Source organism: Taudactylus pleione, unplaced genomic scaffold, assembly GCF_031769625.1.
Source record: "Taudactylus pleione unplaced genomic scaffold, aTauple2 ptg000662l, whole genome shotgun sequence".
NCBI classification, from domain to species: domain Eukaryota; kingdom Metazoa; phylum Chordata; class Amphibia; order Anura; family Myobatrachidae; genus Taudactylus; species Taudactylus pleione.
This window is the reverse complement of record NW_028285064.1, coordinates 903,578-919,844: the sequence shown is the minus strand read 5'-3', so window position 1 is coordinate 919,844 and position 16,267 is coordinate 903,578.

Below are 16,267 nucleotides of genomic sequence, written 5' to 3'. Positions count from 1 at the left end.
AGGGTCGGACCCGGGATTTTGGTGTAAAAGCGGTATAAGGTGCTACAAGAAAATGGCCACCACTTTCCAGCACACTGATGACTACATGAATAAGTGTCTGTTTATCTAAGAATTTAAGATGAATTACAAATGATGTGCAACATGTGTGATGACTTTCATGAACCTGGTGGAAGGGGCAGAGCTAGAGGAGGTAAAATCTATGTGTGTGTATGTATCATAATTGCCTACATTTAAATGGAGTTTCCCGGGAGAAGGCTCCTTCACTAGAAGCAGGTGGGCAGCGATGGGGGCGGGGCCAGATGATGGCGTCATTATGCCCCGTTTATGCCCCGTTTCCTCACAATTTAATGCCGCGAATCGTGGACATTTAGATAGGGGCGAGGCCAAATCTCACAATTATTATATAATCGCGTCATTAAGCCCCGCCCCCTCCCGACGGACCGCGGATTCACAGTAAGATACTCCCCATTCTGCCCACTTCACTAGGAAGTGGGCGGGATGTGGGAGAAGTTCCTACTGGGGGGTTCCGGGACAGCAGGCAAGTATGGTATGTGTGTGCGCACGTGTGTGAAGGGCATTCTTGACAGCTTACTGGCAAGAATGCCCTTAAGTGGGTGGGCGTTATGATGCGTTTATGAAGTGGGGAGCAGGGATACAATGAGGCAATTCAGCGTGAATCCCGCCATCAACCGCCCATGTCACATGGTAAGTGGGCAGCTGCGGGCAGGTGGCAGCTGGCTCCGGGAGACTTGCCCACTTTTCCGGATGACCAGGAGCAGCACCCGATTTTCAGGAGCCTCCCGGCTGTGCCTATTATGGTGCAGTGTTTTAGGTAAACATAAAAAAATAACACATACAAATCTTCTCATTAATGGATTATACTACTGCCTCATTCTGGTACCTGTCTTGGATTTATGCTATATGTACAAAGCTATGTAACTGCTTTGGGGCTCATTTACGGTTGGAAGTACATTTTATTACACATCTCTCATACGGCGCCCAAGTGTTATTTTCACAATTAGCTTGAAATGCTTTTTTAAAAGTAAGTATGACACACACATCTTTTAGTTTAGCATATAGCTGCGTCTAGAGAATTATCAATGTACAGAGGTGATGATCATCATCCACTAACAGTTTGCTCCTGGCTTATGTCATGCAAAAATATGAGGTATGGTAAGAACTTACCCTTGTTATCTCTATTTCTACAAAGTCCATAGGGTTCCACAGGATACCTTGGGGGTATAGGTGATGACGTCAGTCTTCAGGCACCACAGAGTGAAAGTTTTCAGCCTCCCAGGATGCATCTGGGTCCCTCTCCTATACCCTGCCCCCAGGCCAAGGCATCTCAGTTACGTCACAAGCCATAGGCCGGAGGAGGAGAAGAAAGAGAGAGAAGAAAAAAATCTGGACACTCACAAGAATCACATTCTCACCATAGGGAGACGGAAAAACCGGTGACCAGAATAAAGCCCATCTGCAGTACAGGTGCGACAGGGCGGGAGTCCTGTGGAACCCTATGGACTTCGTAGAAATAGAGATAACAAGGGTAAGTTCTTACCATATCTCATATTTTCTACTTCAGGGTCCATAGGGTATCCACAGGATACCTTGGGGATGTCCCAAAGCAGTATCCTTTAAGGGTGGGGACGCTCCTGTGCTGAGAGGAGAATCCGCCGCCCGAAGGAAGCATCCTGAGAGGCAAAGGTGTCAAAAGCGTAATACCTCACAAAGGTATAGACAGAAGACTACGTAGCAGCCTTGCAGATCTGAACTGCAGAGGCACCACGTCTAGCTGCAAACGAAGGACCCACAGACCTATTGGAATGAGCCCTCACCAAGGAGGGAACTGGAAGACCTTCATGAAGATAAGCTTCTGAAATTGCCATACGAATCCAGCCTGCCAAAGTCTACTTTGAAGCAGGCCAACCCTTTTTACGGAAGCCATAGAGGACAAACAAGGCGTCCAACTTCCTAAAAGAAGAAGTGCGGTCAACATAAATTCTCAATACCCGCACAACATCCCAAGTGGCGTCACCCACTGAAAGTCCAGGTGAATTGAAAGCCGGCACAACAATTTCTTCATTGATGTGAAAACTGGATACCACTTCGGGAAGGAATCCCGGACGAGTGCGAAGCACCGCCCTATTCCTATGAAAAATCAGAAAAGGGGGTCTACAAGAGACAACCCCTAAATCCGAAACCCTTCTGGCCGAGGCAATGGCCAGAAGGAATATGGTTTTAGCTGTAAGCCATTTAAAGTCCACTGAGTCCAGTGGTTCAAACGGCGGTACCTGGAGAACTCTCAGGACCACAGCCCAATTCCAAGGCGCCACCGGTGGAACAAAAGGTGGCTGAATGCGAAGAACACCTCGCATAAAGGTGTGCACATCAGAGAGCGCAGCAATCCTACGATGAAACCAGACTGACAGGGCAGACACATGCACTTTCAGAGAAGCCAGGCGAAGCCCATGATCCAGTCCAGCCTGTAGGAAAGCCAACACCCCAGACAGGCGGAACTCCCTAAGGGAATACCCTCTAGGTCTACACCACCGGAAGAAAGTATGCCACACACGATGGTAGATTCTTGCCGAGGAAGGTTTACGAGCTCTTAGTATGGTTTGCACCACGGAGCCAGAAAAACCCTCTGGACCTTAGCATGACCGTTTCAACAGCCACACCGAGTCAGGTCCGGGTGAAGACAAGGACCCTGTGACAGCAGATTCGGTCGTAATGGTAACTTCAGAGGAACGTCTACTGACAGACTCTGGAGGTCTGAGAACCAGTGCCGTCTGGGCCACTCGGGAGCTATCAACAGAAGCGTACCTCCTTCTTGATTTGAATTTCCGTAATACCCGCGGAAGAAGGGAAAATGGAGGGAAAAGGTAGGCAAACTGGAACGTCTACTAGACGGACAGGGCATACACCAGAGACGCCTTTTCGTCTCATGTTCGAGACCCGTACACCGGCAACTTGTTGTTGTGCCGGGACGCCATGAGGTCTATCTCTGGAAGAGCCCACTTGTCCACCAGACTCCGAAAGACGTCCTGATGTAAAGACCACTCTCCCGGTTCCTCCTTGCTGGTTTAAATAGACCACCGTGGTGGCGCTGTCCGACGGGACCTGCACAGGGTGACCCTGGAGAACCGGCTGTGCCCACTGGAGAGCTCTTGACACCACATGGAGCTCCAAAATGTTTATTGGAAGCTCCGCTACGGCCCGAGTCCACCTGCCCTGAAACAAGTGTGGACCCGTGACAGCTCCCCAGCACCGGAGACTGGCGTCTGTTGTTAACAGGACCCAGTTCACCACCCAGAACGGGCGACCCTTGTTGAGGTGGGTCGTCTGCAAACACCAGGTTAGTGACAGGCGAACATCCGGAGTGAGCCCCATCGTCTGGGACTTGAGACACTGAGGCAATCCATTCCATCTGGACCGGATCAATAGCAGCAGAGGTTTGGAGTGAAATTGGGCGTACTCCACCATGTCGAATACCGACACCATTGAGCCCAATAACCTCTTTGCAAAGTGTATCGACACTCAACGACACTGCAGACAACTGCGCACCCTCAACTACAAAGCAAGGATCTTTTCCTCCGTCACAAAGATCCACTGCTGCCTGGAGTCCAATAAGGCCCCGAGGTGCAGGATCCTCTGAGACGGGGTGAGAGTGGACCTCTGCCAGTTTGTCAACCAGCCGTGACGTTGCAGTACCGCAATCGTCAGATCCAGATGGTGTAAAAGAAGCTCTGGAGACCCCGCTATCAACAGGAGGTCGTCCAGATAAGGCAACAGTCGGACTCCCTGCATCCGCAGGAGAGCCGCCATGACCTTGGTGAATACCCGTGGAGCAGTCACCAGGCCAAAGGCAGTGCCCGGAACTGGAAATGTTCGTTGCAGATTGCCAATCTGAGGAACTGCTGATGGCGCAAAAGAATAGGGACATGCAGGTAAGCGTCCTGGATGTCCAATGACACCATGTAGTCCCCAGGCTCCAGTGCCAGAATAATGGACCGCAGGGTCTCCATCCGAAACAGAGGCACCCTCAAGGACTTGTTGAGGGCCTTCAGGTTTAGTATTGAACGGTAAGACCCATTGGGTTTCTGCACCAAAATTAGAATGGAATAGAAACCCAGGCCCCTCTGGGAAATTGGAACATGCACTGAAACTCCGGCCTGGAGCATAATGTGCAAAACCTTCCGCAGTTCCGAGGCTTTGCTCTAGTCTAGCGGAAGGCCTGTCCCGAAAGGAGAGGGCATACCCGTGAGAGACCACCTCCTGAACCCAAGTGTCTGTCGTAGTCCTCGACCAGCACTGGGCGAACTGAAGCAGGCGCCCCCCACTTTGGGGTCCCCCAAAAGGAGGCCTGGACCGTCAGGCCGCAGGTTTGTTATCTGACCTAGGAGCCGGACGTCTGGTACTCCAGACCTGTTTCTTGGGCTTGGACAATTTCTTGGTCCGCGCCTGCCGTGGAAAGGACTGTACTTTAGGCCTACCTTGGGCCCTGCGAGGCCGAAAGGACAACCCACCAGCACTAGAAGGAATGGTAGCAGACGGAAGACATGCAGATTTTGCTGCTGCCAACGTAACTACAATTTTGTCCAGATCTGGACCAAATAGTACCTGTCCAGACCTTCTAATCCCTTTTTGGAATCCGCGTCCGCTTTCCAAGAACGCAACCATAAGGTGCGACGAGCAGCCACGGCTGCAGAGGAGATCCTAGAGGTGAGCATACAAATATCTAAGGCCGCTTCATTAATGTAAGTGGCCGAGTCTCGGAGATTGCCCACCAACTCGGTCTGTTCAGCCGAACAGTCAGAGTCCAAAGACGCCTCCAAATTATCCGCCCAGCGCTCCATAGCTCTAGCTACCCAACACACGGCCAGAGCCGGTCTGGATGCTTCCCTGCAAGGGAATAAACGGATTTGAGGCAGATCTCCACCTTGCGGTCAGTGACATTCTTCAAGGATGACATCGAAGGCATAGGCAACGTGGCACTTTTGACTAGGCGTGTGACATGTGAATCCACTTGCGTAGGGGATTCCCGCTTAGAAAAATAATTGACCGCAAACGGATAAGCCACGGCTAAGCGCCTCTGGGGCTGAAACCGTTTACCTGGATTTTTCCACGCCTCCTCTAAATGATCCACTAATTGATCAGAAAGAGGGAACACCGTAGCCTCACCCTTAATATCCTTAAAAAGGCATATATGAATGTGGCCACCAAAGGATCAATGGCCCTCATTCAGAGCCGTTCGCTATTTGCGGTCGTTCGTTTAAAAACAAGGGGTGGCTATTCAAATGATCCGTACGCACATTGCAGTCTGTTCACACCTCTAAGTCTGAACGAACGAGCAAAACATACGCTCGTTTATTTGTTAAAAACGCCCCCTGGCCGCACGCATCCTACGTCATGTCCGCTATTTATTAGATTAATCGAGTACATCGACCAGCGTATGAACTGCTCGCTATTCTTGTGGTTGGTGTTTGCTACCACAAATTTGCGAGCAGTTCTGGCTATAAAATAACCCAGTGACGTGGTCAATGACGCTGCTGTTTTAAATATACACACCCATAAAACGCCCGTTTTGACCTTTAAGCACGCCTGCGTTCGGATCTCCACTCCCCATTTTCAAGCACCTTCCCCTGTTACCACCCACATACGCCTCATTCTGTCACTCAAAATAGCAGGAACTCGCTATATAGCGTACAAAGGATTTTCGGCCGCACTGACTGGTTCGCGCATGCGTACTAAAAAGCGTACGCATGCGCAGATGTGCAAACATCGCTCGGAACGAGCGTACTGCCGCTAACGAGCGGCTCTGAATGAGGGCCAATATCCTCAATAACTAAAGCCGAGTGGACCGCTCGAATAAGACCAGGGATATACACCTTGGACTTAGCTTCCGGCTCTTTGGTACGGAGAGGTTCTTGGTCAGATAGATCCAGAATCTCCCCACCATCTGACGTCTCATCGTCATCCCCATAAGGAGCAGATAAAGACGCCACCGGCCGTTATGAGGCCGCAACACAGACTCCCCCTGTAAAACATTGGACAAATGCTGAACCAATGTAGTTAGAGTATTAACCCACGCAGGCTCCGGAGAAACCTGGGAAGGGACAGGGAGACTGTGGGGTACCATCAATTGTCTCGGGAACTCCCGCATGGGTGACGACACCACTGACTGCTGGGACAAACCCGTCTGGGTAAACGCAGGTGGCGGAGCTAGCTGGCCCACAAGGGTTATAAGCGCCTTAGCGAAACAAGCCCAGGGAGGTTCCTGTACCGGGACCGTGACCATAATCGGCCGTGACAGTGCCAGGCGCTGGGGACATAACTCCTCCGCGTTACCCTCCCCCTCCGCTATTGGTACCTTACATTTAGTACACATGAGCTGGAGAGGAAAGTCAGTCTCAGACATGATGGTAAGTATGTGACACTCACACCTATACGTATTGGTATAGTGTGAATAACACCCTGCACACCGTGCACCGCAAGGGCTTTGAGCAGAGCAAGATCAGGGACAGTAATAAAGCTGACAGTTGAAAGTGAAAGTACAGACAGCAGGCTAGCAGATTAGTCACATACAATGCAGAAGAAACAAATCCCTGCACTATTAGCGCTGGTTCTCAACTACTCAGACCCTCAGGTTGGTAGGACTCAGCGCTGCATACACTGACCTGTAACAAACAGAGGAGAGGTATGCTGGGGGACCCAGACCGCAATGCCACCGCTCACAGGCTTCCAGCAGCGTTCACCATGCTTTAAAGATGGCCACCGAGGAGCAGAGGATGAAGGAGGCCGGCCTGGGGAGGACAGCTGACACACTGTGGCCAATCAGGCAGAGCAGAGAGGCTGTGTGCAGCTGGGGAGGCGCCGGCTGTGAGACAGGGAAAGCGCGCTCCCCTGGCATGCCTTTAACCCCTGGGACGCCGCAGCGCATGCCGCTCAGCAGCGGCCCGCTGTCCCAGGGGATAGTGGAAGTGCAGGTTGGTCGCCTGGCTCCACGCTGCAGCCAGTCCCCAGGGAGCCCCCTGCCTGGGGACTCAGGACCATGTGACCAGCGGGGACCCACCGCGGGACCCCGCTGCTTACCTGCTATCCCCTTGGATCCGGCCATGGTCCAAAACATCTGGGGACACTGCTAGCCGTGACCCCAGATGTCTACCAGCATCCCCGGATCAGTACCAGCGTTCTGGTACCGGCGGGGTGTAGGGGAGACGGCATGGACGTCAGTACTGACTGTCCATGCTGTACTCCCAGATGTGCAGCCAGCGCTGCCTTTAAAAGAAACTTCAGGGGCTCTTCACAGCCCCCCTCTGCACAGTGCCTCCGACTCCGGCCAGGCACCAACGAAACTGGGATGCCTTGGCCTGGGGGCGGGGTATAGGAGAGGGACCCAGATGCATCCTGGGAGGCTGAAAACTTTCACTCTGTGGTGCCTGAAGACTGACGTCATCATCTATACCCCCAAGGTATCCTGTGGATACCCTATGGACCCTGAAGTAGAAATGTATTTCCCATAACTTCCATATTTCAAGATGCCTGTCACTTTAAATACGACACAACTAAAAAAGGTGTGCTTAACTTGCTTCTCAACATCCTTATTCTATTACATGTTAGCGACCATGACCCTCAATCTAGAGTGTAAGGGGAACCTATGTTATTATTGTAATTGTTGCTTTATAAGGTGCCAGATAAATCCACAACGCCGCATGTTACACACATGTAACTGAGCACAACAGCTTTGTGCAGTGCAACAATTTTTATAAACGTACCAGGACAAATGCATTTGTGCTCGGAGAGGAGAAGCAGGTGGGCTGTGATGGGGGTGGGCCCAGACATTTTGCATAAATAAACAGCGCACCTTCTCATTAAACTGAATTGAATAATGCATATTTAAATAGGGGGGTGAGGCCAAATGACTAGGAAGTGAGCGGGATGCGGGAGAAGAGCCTACTCTTCTGGGGGTTAGCCGAAAAATCATGAGCCTCCCGCAGGTTCCGGGTAAGTAGGCAAGTATGGTCTTTAGATGAATAAGTGCGCTGCAAGGATGCTGTATATATTTAAAAAAAACCTGTTTGTGATTTATTTCATATTAAAACAGAATAAACAACAGTAAAACCGGCTATAAAAAAAAAATAAAAAAAATTTATGGCAACAAATGTATAATACCAAACTGTGGCTACAGGATATTACTGTTACAAGAATGCTTTTTTGTTTAAAAAATTAGATTAAATATCAAGCCTTGAATGATGTAACAATAATGGTGCATACACAAGGCCAGGCTTGCTAGATGAACGATGAATGATTTGAACGATGAACGATTTTACCAACGATTTCATGACCAATGAACGATTTCTGACAGCATTTAAATGAATAAAATCGTCCAAATCTGACTGCAAACACAGTCGATGTCAGATATCGTTATCTGACATGCGGGCACGCGCACCGTTGGTTGATGCATGTCCTACCGGTACATGTCAAAGATATGAATGATTGAACGATTTTTACAATCGTTATCGTCATATCTTATAAGAAATCTGACTGTGTGTATGCAGCATTAGACTGATACTGGGGAGAACAGTCGCTGTCATATATCAAGCCTCCTGATTATTAAGGGTGTATCAATTGATAGCAGCAATAAATAGAAAAACGGTCGTGGGTGTAGTATGCTTCAAAAAGAACAATGTCACAACCGATTGTCCGTCATGTATCTATTAAGCTGTAATCCATCAGCAGTCCGATGCCCTTATCAGCCCAGCAGTCAGGTTAGTAAGAAGAGGCAGAGATTATGGATAAGCAGCGATATAGTGATGAATAAATAGCAGCTCGAGTGTTAGTACTTTTAGCCAGCGAAGTCTCACACCAATATTAGATTATTATCTCATAAGCAATAATCCATCCAAGGTCAGTGCATATAACAGTCATGGTAGTCAGGTTAACCACACATGTTACTGGTTCAATAGGAGTTAGAGGCCCTCCAGCTGTTGTTGAACTACAAATCCCAGCATGCATTGCAACATTTTTAGCATGGCCAATAGCAAAACTGTGACAGGGCATGCTGGGATGTGTAGTTTTACAACGTCTGTGGTGCCATGTATTGCACATCCCTAAGTTAGAGGCTTAATTGTTAACCGTCATCAGACCATAATTTGTGCAAGCTACTGACCCCCTTTTTTTAGGTTGGCTTCAGGGAAGGTAGTAGCATTACTCCTTTATAGTGCAAGTGTCTAGTGACAGTGTTATTCCAAAGCCCCAATCTTTCCTTCCTATAAAGCATCCTTGCAGCGCACTTAGGGGGTCATTCAGACCCGCTCGTGAGCGGCAGTACGCTCGCAAGCAGGTGGATGTTCCCCCACTGCGCATGCGCGAGACCCGGCGAGCGAGGGCTCTCCATCGCTCCGGGTCTCGCACCAAAGGGGGAGTGCTGTCAATCAACATCGACATTGACATCGACACATTTGGTGGGCGTGCCGGGGGCGTGCCTGCCAGACGGAGGCGTTCCCATGGGAATGCCTACCGTCTGAAGCCGGCCCCACTGACATCACTAGTGATGTCAGTGGGAGTGATTTGGGCTCTGATAGAGCCAAAAGCACTCCTGGGCTTGCGGCAGCGAGACCCTACCGCAGGGTCTCGTCGCAAGCCCGATGGTCGCGATGGTCAAGACCATCGCGACCATCATCATGGACGCTCGCTATAGCTGTGGGTGGTCACAGGAGGATGCTCCATTTTCATGGAGGAGGGCCCTGATTCAGAGCGAGCGCTCTGGTCAGAGCGTTCAGCTCTGAATCAGGCCCTTAGAACCTCATTCAGAGTCTCTCGCTAGTGCTGTGCGCTCGCAAGTGGCCCGATGGTTTGCATACACGCTTGCACAGGCTTCGTTCTGCGCGTACGCGAACTACTCTCTGCGATCGCAGGCCGCTCGCCCAGCAAAGATAGCCCAGTGTAATGAGTGACAGGAGAGGCCGTTTGTGGGTGGTAACAGGGGCAGGACAATAATAACGGGGGAGTGGAGGTGCGAACGCAGGCGTGCCTGAGTGTTTCATCGCCGTTTTAGAGGCGTGCATAATTAACACGCAGCGTCATAGTACACGTCACATGCCTGTTTTTTACACTGAAGTCCTCGCTGTGCTTGCGGCAGGGTAAGGCAACCACAAGCGCTGCATTAGCTTTCTGATGGTGCTCGATGTACCAATGTTTTAATACACTTCCTGGAGATGATGTGTGCTGGTGGGCGGCTCTGCCTGTGCGATTGGGCGTACGCTGGCCGCTCGCTTAGCCATGGTGGGCGTGCTTATGTCTTGGCGAGCGATCGCTTCCCGTGGCGTCACTTTGACAAATTTGCATATGCTGGGGGCGAGCGATCGCATCTAGCGAGAGACTCTGAATGAGGTCCTTATTCATCTATTTCCTTATTGCTATATACAGGAAACCAGGTTCCTTTTTATAAGTGCAGCAGCTGATTGCTGTTTGATACGATACTAGCGCCAACTTATTTTCTTAAACTTCTTCTTTTAAGTATGGTCTTTATGCCACCTTCCTACTGAGATGCCCATCAGCTGCGGTGCAAATCCGTCTCCGTGTGTATTAAGACGCACCATCGAAGATTGTACCACCCTTATGGAGCTGCAGATTCTTCGTGTGAACATGGCCGCCTTTGTCAGTGCCGCTGCATCTATAGACGCAGACGCTGCCCGCGACACCCCCATGTACGCCTAGCCACCCCCGTTACCACCCAGAAACGCCCACGGAAGTTGCATCCCTCTGCGTCTCTCGGCTTTAACCATCGAGATGCTTGCGCAGTTCTTCCAATATCGCCCAACTGCGTGAATACCAGCATTGCCTACAGTTAGTGCGCACCTCTGAATTACGGTCTGTTTTAAAATGTACACAGTGAATTCAGCTAAATACAGTGTTTCTGCCAGCATTTCTCACATTCTACCTCTGGTGTGTGGATTAAAGGGGCACCTGGTCAAAGGTCACATATCTACTGCATCAGGCTTTTCCCTTTCATTTGGATCTAATGCTTGTGGCCACACAGATGAGGCAGCGAGATACAATGACTGGATAAGTCAGTATTTTGGCTTCATTCATGGGGACAATTGTAATAAGAGGTAATCAGGCTGCTTTTGTTTATAAAGTGACACATTGTGTAAAGCAGCTACATTTGAACTGGAATGCATGACAACGTGTGCCCGCCCTAGCCTGCGGCAATACTGCCAACAGCTAGGAACAACAAATCCACCTGCAGACAGGTAAATGACACTTGACGGACACGGACAGCTGCTTGTTAGGGTGCACGGTGTGGCCATGGGCTGAAAGGTGCAATCATCGGGAGCATTGTTATGTATCAGTCCCTGGTACACAATTTGGATCTGATCTCTCCTGACAATGGACTATTATGTGGAGCAGGAACTGGGTCTCCCAGAACTGACACAGTCTCCCTTCCAGTTTATCCTGTTTTCCTGTCTTTCCTTTCAGCGTTGGCACTGCCCCCGGCCTGTGCGCTCAGCATTGTGCAGTTTAGACTGCTAACTCGTAGCTCCAGTGCTATAAATCCACAATATAGAGAAATGGAAGTCATTACCCATGTAAGTCATGTTATCCACTCTATTGCAATATTGTGCACCAATACAATGGCACGATTAACGGCATTGTGAAATAGGGGGTGGCGCCATGATGGCAATCAATGCGAATTGTGGGCCTGATTCAGAGCCGCTCGTAAGCGGCCGCTCGTTCGCTCCGAGCGATGTTCGCACAACTGCATGGGTTGTAATACGCATGCGCGAACCAATCATTGCGGTCGGAAATTGTGTGCTCGCAAAATAGAGAATGCCTGCTAATTTGAGTGACAGAATGAGGCGTTTGTGGGTGGTAACAGGGGAAGGTGCTTGAAAACGGGGAGTGGAGATCCGAACGCAGGCGTGCCAAACGGTCAAAACGGGCGTTTTAAGGGTGTGCATAATTAACAAAGCAGCATCATCGACCACGTCACTTGGTTGTCGTTTAGCCTGAACTGCTCTCATGATTGCGGTAGGAAAATCCTACCACAAGCACTGCGAGTAGTTCATACGCCTTTCGATGTACTCGATTCATCTAATAAATAGCGGAGATGACGTAGGATGCCAGCGGGCGTTTTTTTAAAAAAAAGCGAGCGCATGTTTCATTCGCTCGATCAGACATAGAGGCGTCAACTGACCGCAAAGAGCGAGCGCTCTATTTAAATATCCGGCCCCTTTTTCTGATCGAGCGAGCGCAAATAGCGTCCGGTTCTGAATTAGGCCCTGTGTCATCTCCCACCTGTACCACCACACAGGAAATGGGCTGCTGTGGACCCCGTAGTCCCAGCCTCCGGCAGACTTGCCCACCTTTCTGGGCAGCTGGGAACGCCACCTGATTTTCGTGAGCCTCCCAGCTGTACCGGGAGGGTAGGCAAGTATGATTTTACTGTCACAGGCAAAGCTCATAGCTCAGGTATCAAAGTAATTCTGTAACATTTATCAAACCTTCTAAAGCGGATAAGTTGAGGTATGGCCATAATCTGTCCTGTGGCGGTCCTGTCACTGAACATGTAAGTTCATGATGTCATGTTTAGGGGGCGTGGCTGCTCAGACCAGTAAGATGCATCCCCGGAAAATCCTAAGGACGCTTCGGGCTTCTCTGCAGTGTCTCTATTCCAGGCTCACTGCTAGTCAGGTGACATGGGGGCAGCAACAGTGCTGCCCCCTAGGCCCTGCACCCTGGCTAGAAGCACTGACCTCACACCCCTAGATATGGCCTGAGATGAGGTATTGCTCATAGCAACCAATCAGATTATAGCTATCATTTATCCAGTACATTCTATAAAATCATAGCTACAATCTGATTGCTTGCTATGGAAAACACCTCATTATTATTATTGCTGTTGAATTATAAGATAACGCAAGGTTGTAATGCAGCCAATTCTCATGCATGTAGTAGTTTTATAACAAAAGCCAACATGCAAGATGCATGTGCACAAATTGACGCATGTCTCATGCATGTCTGGATTCACATGACCGATCTGGTAACCCTGCTGTGAACTAAAGTTTTATAAACAAATCTGCATTCCAATGGGAAGCATTTTACCCTATGTCACTATAACTGTGCAGCATCTTTCAGACAAACTTCTTAGACATAACTAAAGCCATATCTGAACATGACTGTACAAGACTTGTTAGAGATCCGTTAAGGAGCAGCCTAAACGGTGTACATGAAAACAATTTTCCACTACATAAAGTGTTCAGACACAGCACCAAGACGTAGGACACGTGTTCTTCATATGTGATGTACTAGCTAAAATTCGCACAAAGATGCAGTAGCACAGATACAGGAGGCGGACAGGAGACACAGGCCCTGATTCAGAGCCGGACGCTCTGACAGAGCGCTCGCTCTGAATCAGGGCCGTCCTTCTCTTTTTTTAGAGCGGCCTCCTGGTCGCTCGCATAGTGGTGGGTGACCACCCACAGCTATAGTGAGCGGCCAGGAAGATGGTCGCGATGGTCAAGACCATCGGGCTTGCGACGAGACCCTTGTGGTAGGGTCTCGTTGCAGCAAGCCCTGGAGTGCTTTTGGCTCTATCAGAGCCGAAAGCACTCCCACTGACATCACTTGTGATGTCAGTGGGGCCGGCCCCAGACAGTAGGCGTTCCCATGGGAACGCCTCTGTCTGGCCAGCCACGCCCCCGGCAAGCCCACCAAAGGGGGCGTGCTGTCACTCACCATCGACAGTACGCCCCCTTTGCAGCGAGACCCATAGCGACGGCTTGCCCGTTGCTATCCAGGTCTCGCGCATGCGCACAATGGAGCCGTGTCCGTCGTGCGCATGCGCACTGGGCCAACATCGACCCGCTTGCAAGGGAGTCTGAATTAGGCCCACAGACCACATTCCCTGTCTTGTGAATTAGACCACCATGGTCCTGTATAGCGGTGGATTTGTAGCGGTGAGGGGCATCAATCCTCTCTACTCCATCCATTTCACTGGGAAGGTGGGAAGAATAAGGAAGACTGGTCTACTCTATGGCTGGCCATTGGTGGGTTAATTGGCGGTTAACATCAATGGTATGAACCACTGACAGGAACTATTACTGATTTGGCAGTGGATAGGGTGGGGCTCTGCAGGTCATATCGGGGGCAGTGCTGTGTCCTGGCGCCAGGGAAAAATAACCATTGAGGGCTCTGTTCCCTTGATGGTGGAGAATCATTGGATATCCACCATCGATGGCAAAACCATCGTCCATCGGTGGTTAACCATTGATGGTTGTTAAACATCGATGGCCATCCTTAGTCTACTATCCCAGGAGCCATGAAGAGCTCCCCAAATGTTGTGAGTCTACTAAACATTGCAGGAGAGCTGGCAGGTATGCCCTGCTGCATTCAAGATCCAACAATTCAGGATGTCCCACCAAAATTAGGATAGTTTGGAAGTATGCTACTCTGAAATCACTGTCAGGGGTACAAGCAACCACACCTCCAAACAATTACAAATCCTAAATCAATATACTCTGTCGCAGTGCTGGGATCACAAATGCAGCAGAGGGTGTCATACACCTCCTGCTGCATTTGCATTATTGCAAGGACGTCATTGCAAAGATGCCTGAGTGCAGCTTTGCAATTGCGATCCTTGCTGAATCAGGCCCTCGGTCCTCAGGACCCCAAACAGTGCATGTTTTCCAGGACTCTTCACAGCATCACAAGTGAAATAATTAGCTTCTTCTATGGATCTTTTAAAATGTGTCAGTGAGTAATGAATACACCTGTGCACCTGCTGGGTGACCTGGTAAACGTGCACTGTGTGGGGTCCTGAGGACCAAGGCCCTGATTCAGAGCCAGACGCTCTGACCAGAGCGCTCGCTCTGAATCAGGGCCCACCTCCATAAATATGGAGCGTCCTCCTGGACGCTCATATAGCTGTGGGTCACCACCCACAGCCTATACGAGCGTGCAGGATGATGGTCGCGATGGTCTTGACCATCGCGACCATCGCCAGTGCGACCAGAAGCCTGCGGTTGAGTTTCTCAACCGCAAGGCCAGGAGTGATTTTGGCTCTATCAGAGCCAAAATCACTCCCACTGACATCACTAGTGATGTCAGTGGGGCCGGCTTCTGACGGTAGGCGTTCCCTTGGGAACGCCTCCGTCTGGCTGGCATGCCCCCGGCACGCCCACCAAAGGGGGCGTGCTGTCAATCAACATCGACAGCACGCCCCCTTTGATCAGACACAACGAGCGAAGAAAAGTCCTTCGCTCGTCGCGTCTCGCGCATGCGCACCATCGACCCACTTGCGAGCGGACAGCCGCTCGCGAGTGGGTCTGAATGAGGCCCCAAGTTTGAGAACCACTGTATTTAATCTGTGCTCTGCAGTCTGTAGAGTTCCAACCCCACCTGACCCTGTATAATATTATTATAGGTGATATCCTGGAAAAAGAAGATTTATGGAGCAGGAATATGACAAACCTATGAATATCCGATGAGGGTGCAATGGGAAAATGGCTCTTTTGTAACGCAGTTTGAATCCTTTGGTTCCCGGACAACTTTGGTTGATGCAAGATTGAAGAGAAGATCCCTGGAAAACATCATAGGACCCATCTGGTCCGCAACATAGTTACACATACTGTATATACCTACGTTCTAGAAGGCTGGAGGCCTGATCTGCTCTGAAAGCCAATACATCTTCTACCTATATGAGCTCTCTATCCCCAGCACAGAATACACTGAGGGGGAGATGTATTATAGCGGCACGCACAGTGGCGTAACTATAAATTTTGCTCCCCCCGTCAAAAAAAAAGGTTCTGGCGCCGTCCCCATCTCACAATTTGAGGGGGTTGCAGGGCAGTGTGGTGCTGCTGGGTATACATTCTGCAACTAGCAGCCAATCACAGGCCAAGATGAGGGAAGCCAGATGTGGGGGATGCTGGGAATTGTAGTTCTGGGAGACACCGATTAATGACAACAGCTAATGACAGCAATAAAGGAAAGGACTACGTACCTCATTCAGAGGTGCTCGCAAAATGCGAGCGCTCACTCTGAATGTGGGCGGCCGCTTGTATTTTGAAGTGCGGCCTCCTGGTTGCTAGCTAAGCTGTGGGTTACCACCCACAGCTTTAGCGACCGACCAGGTTGATGGTCGCGATGGTCAAGACCATCGGGGCTTCCGACAAGACCCTTGAGGTTGGGTCTCGGCAACCGCAAGCCCCAGGAAGCTCCCCACTGACATCACTGCTGATGTCAGTGCGGCCGCCCACAAAAC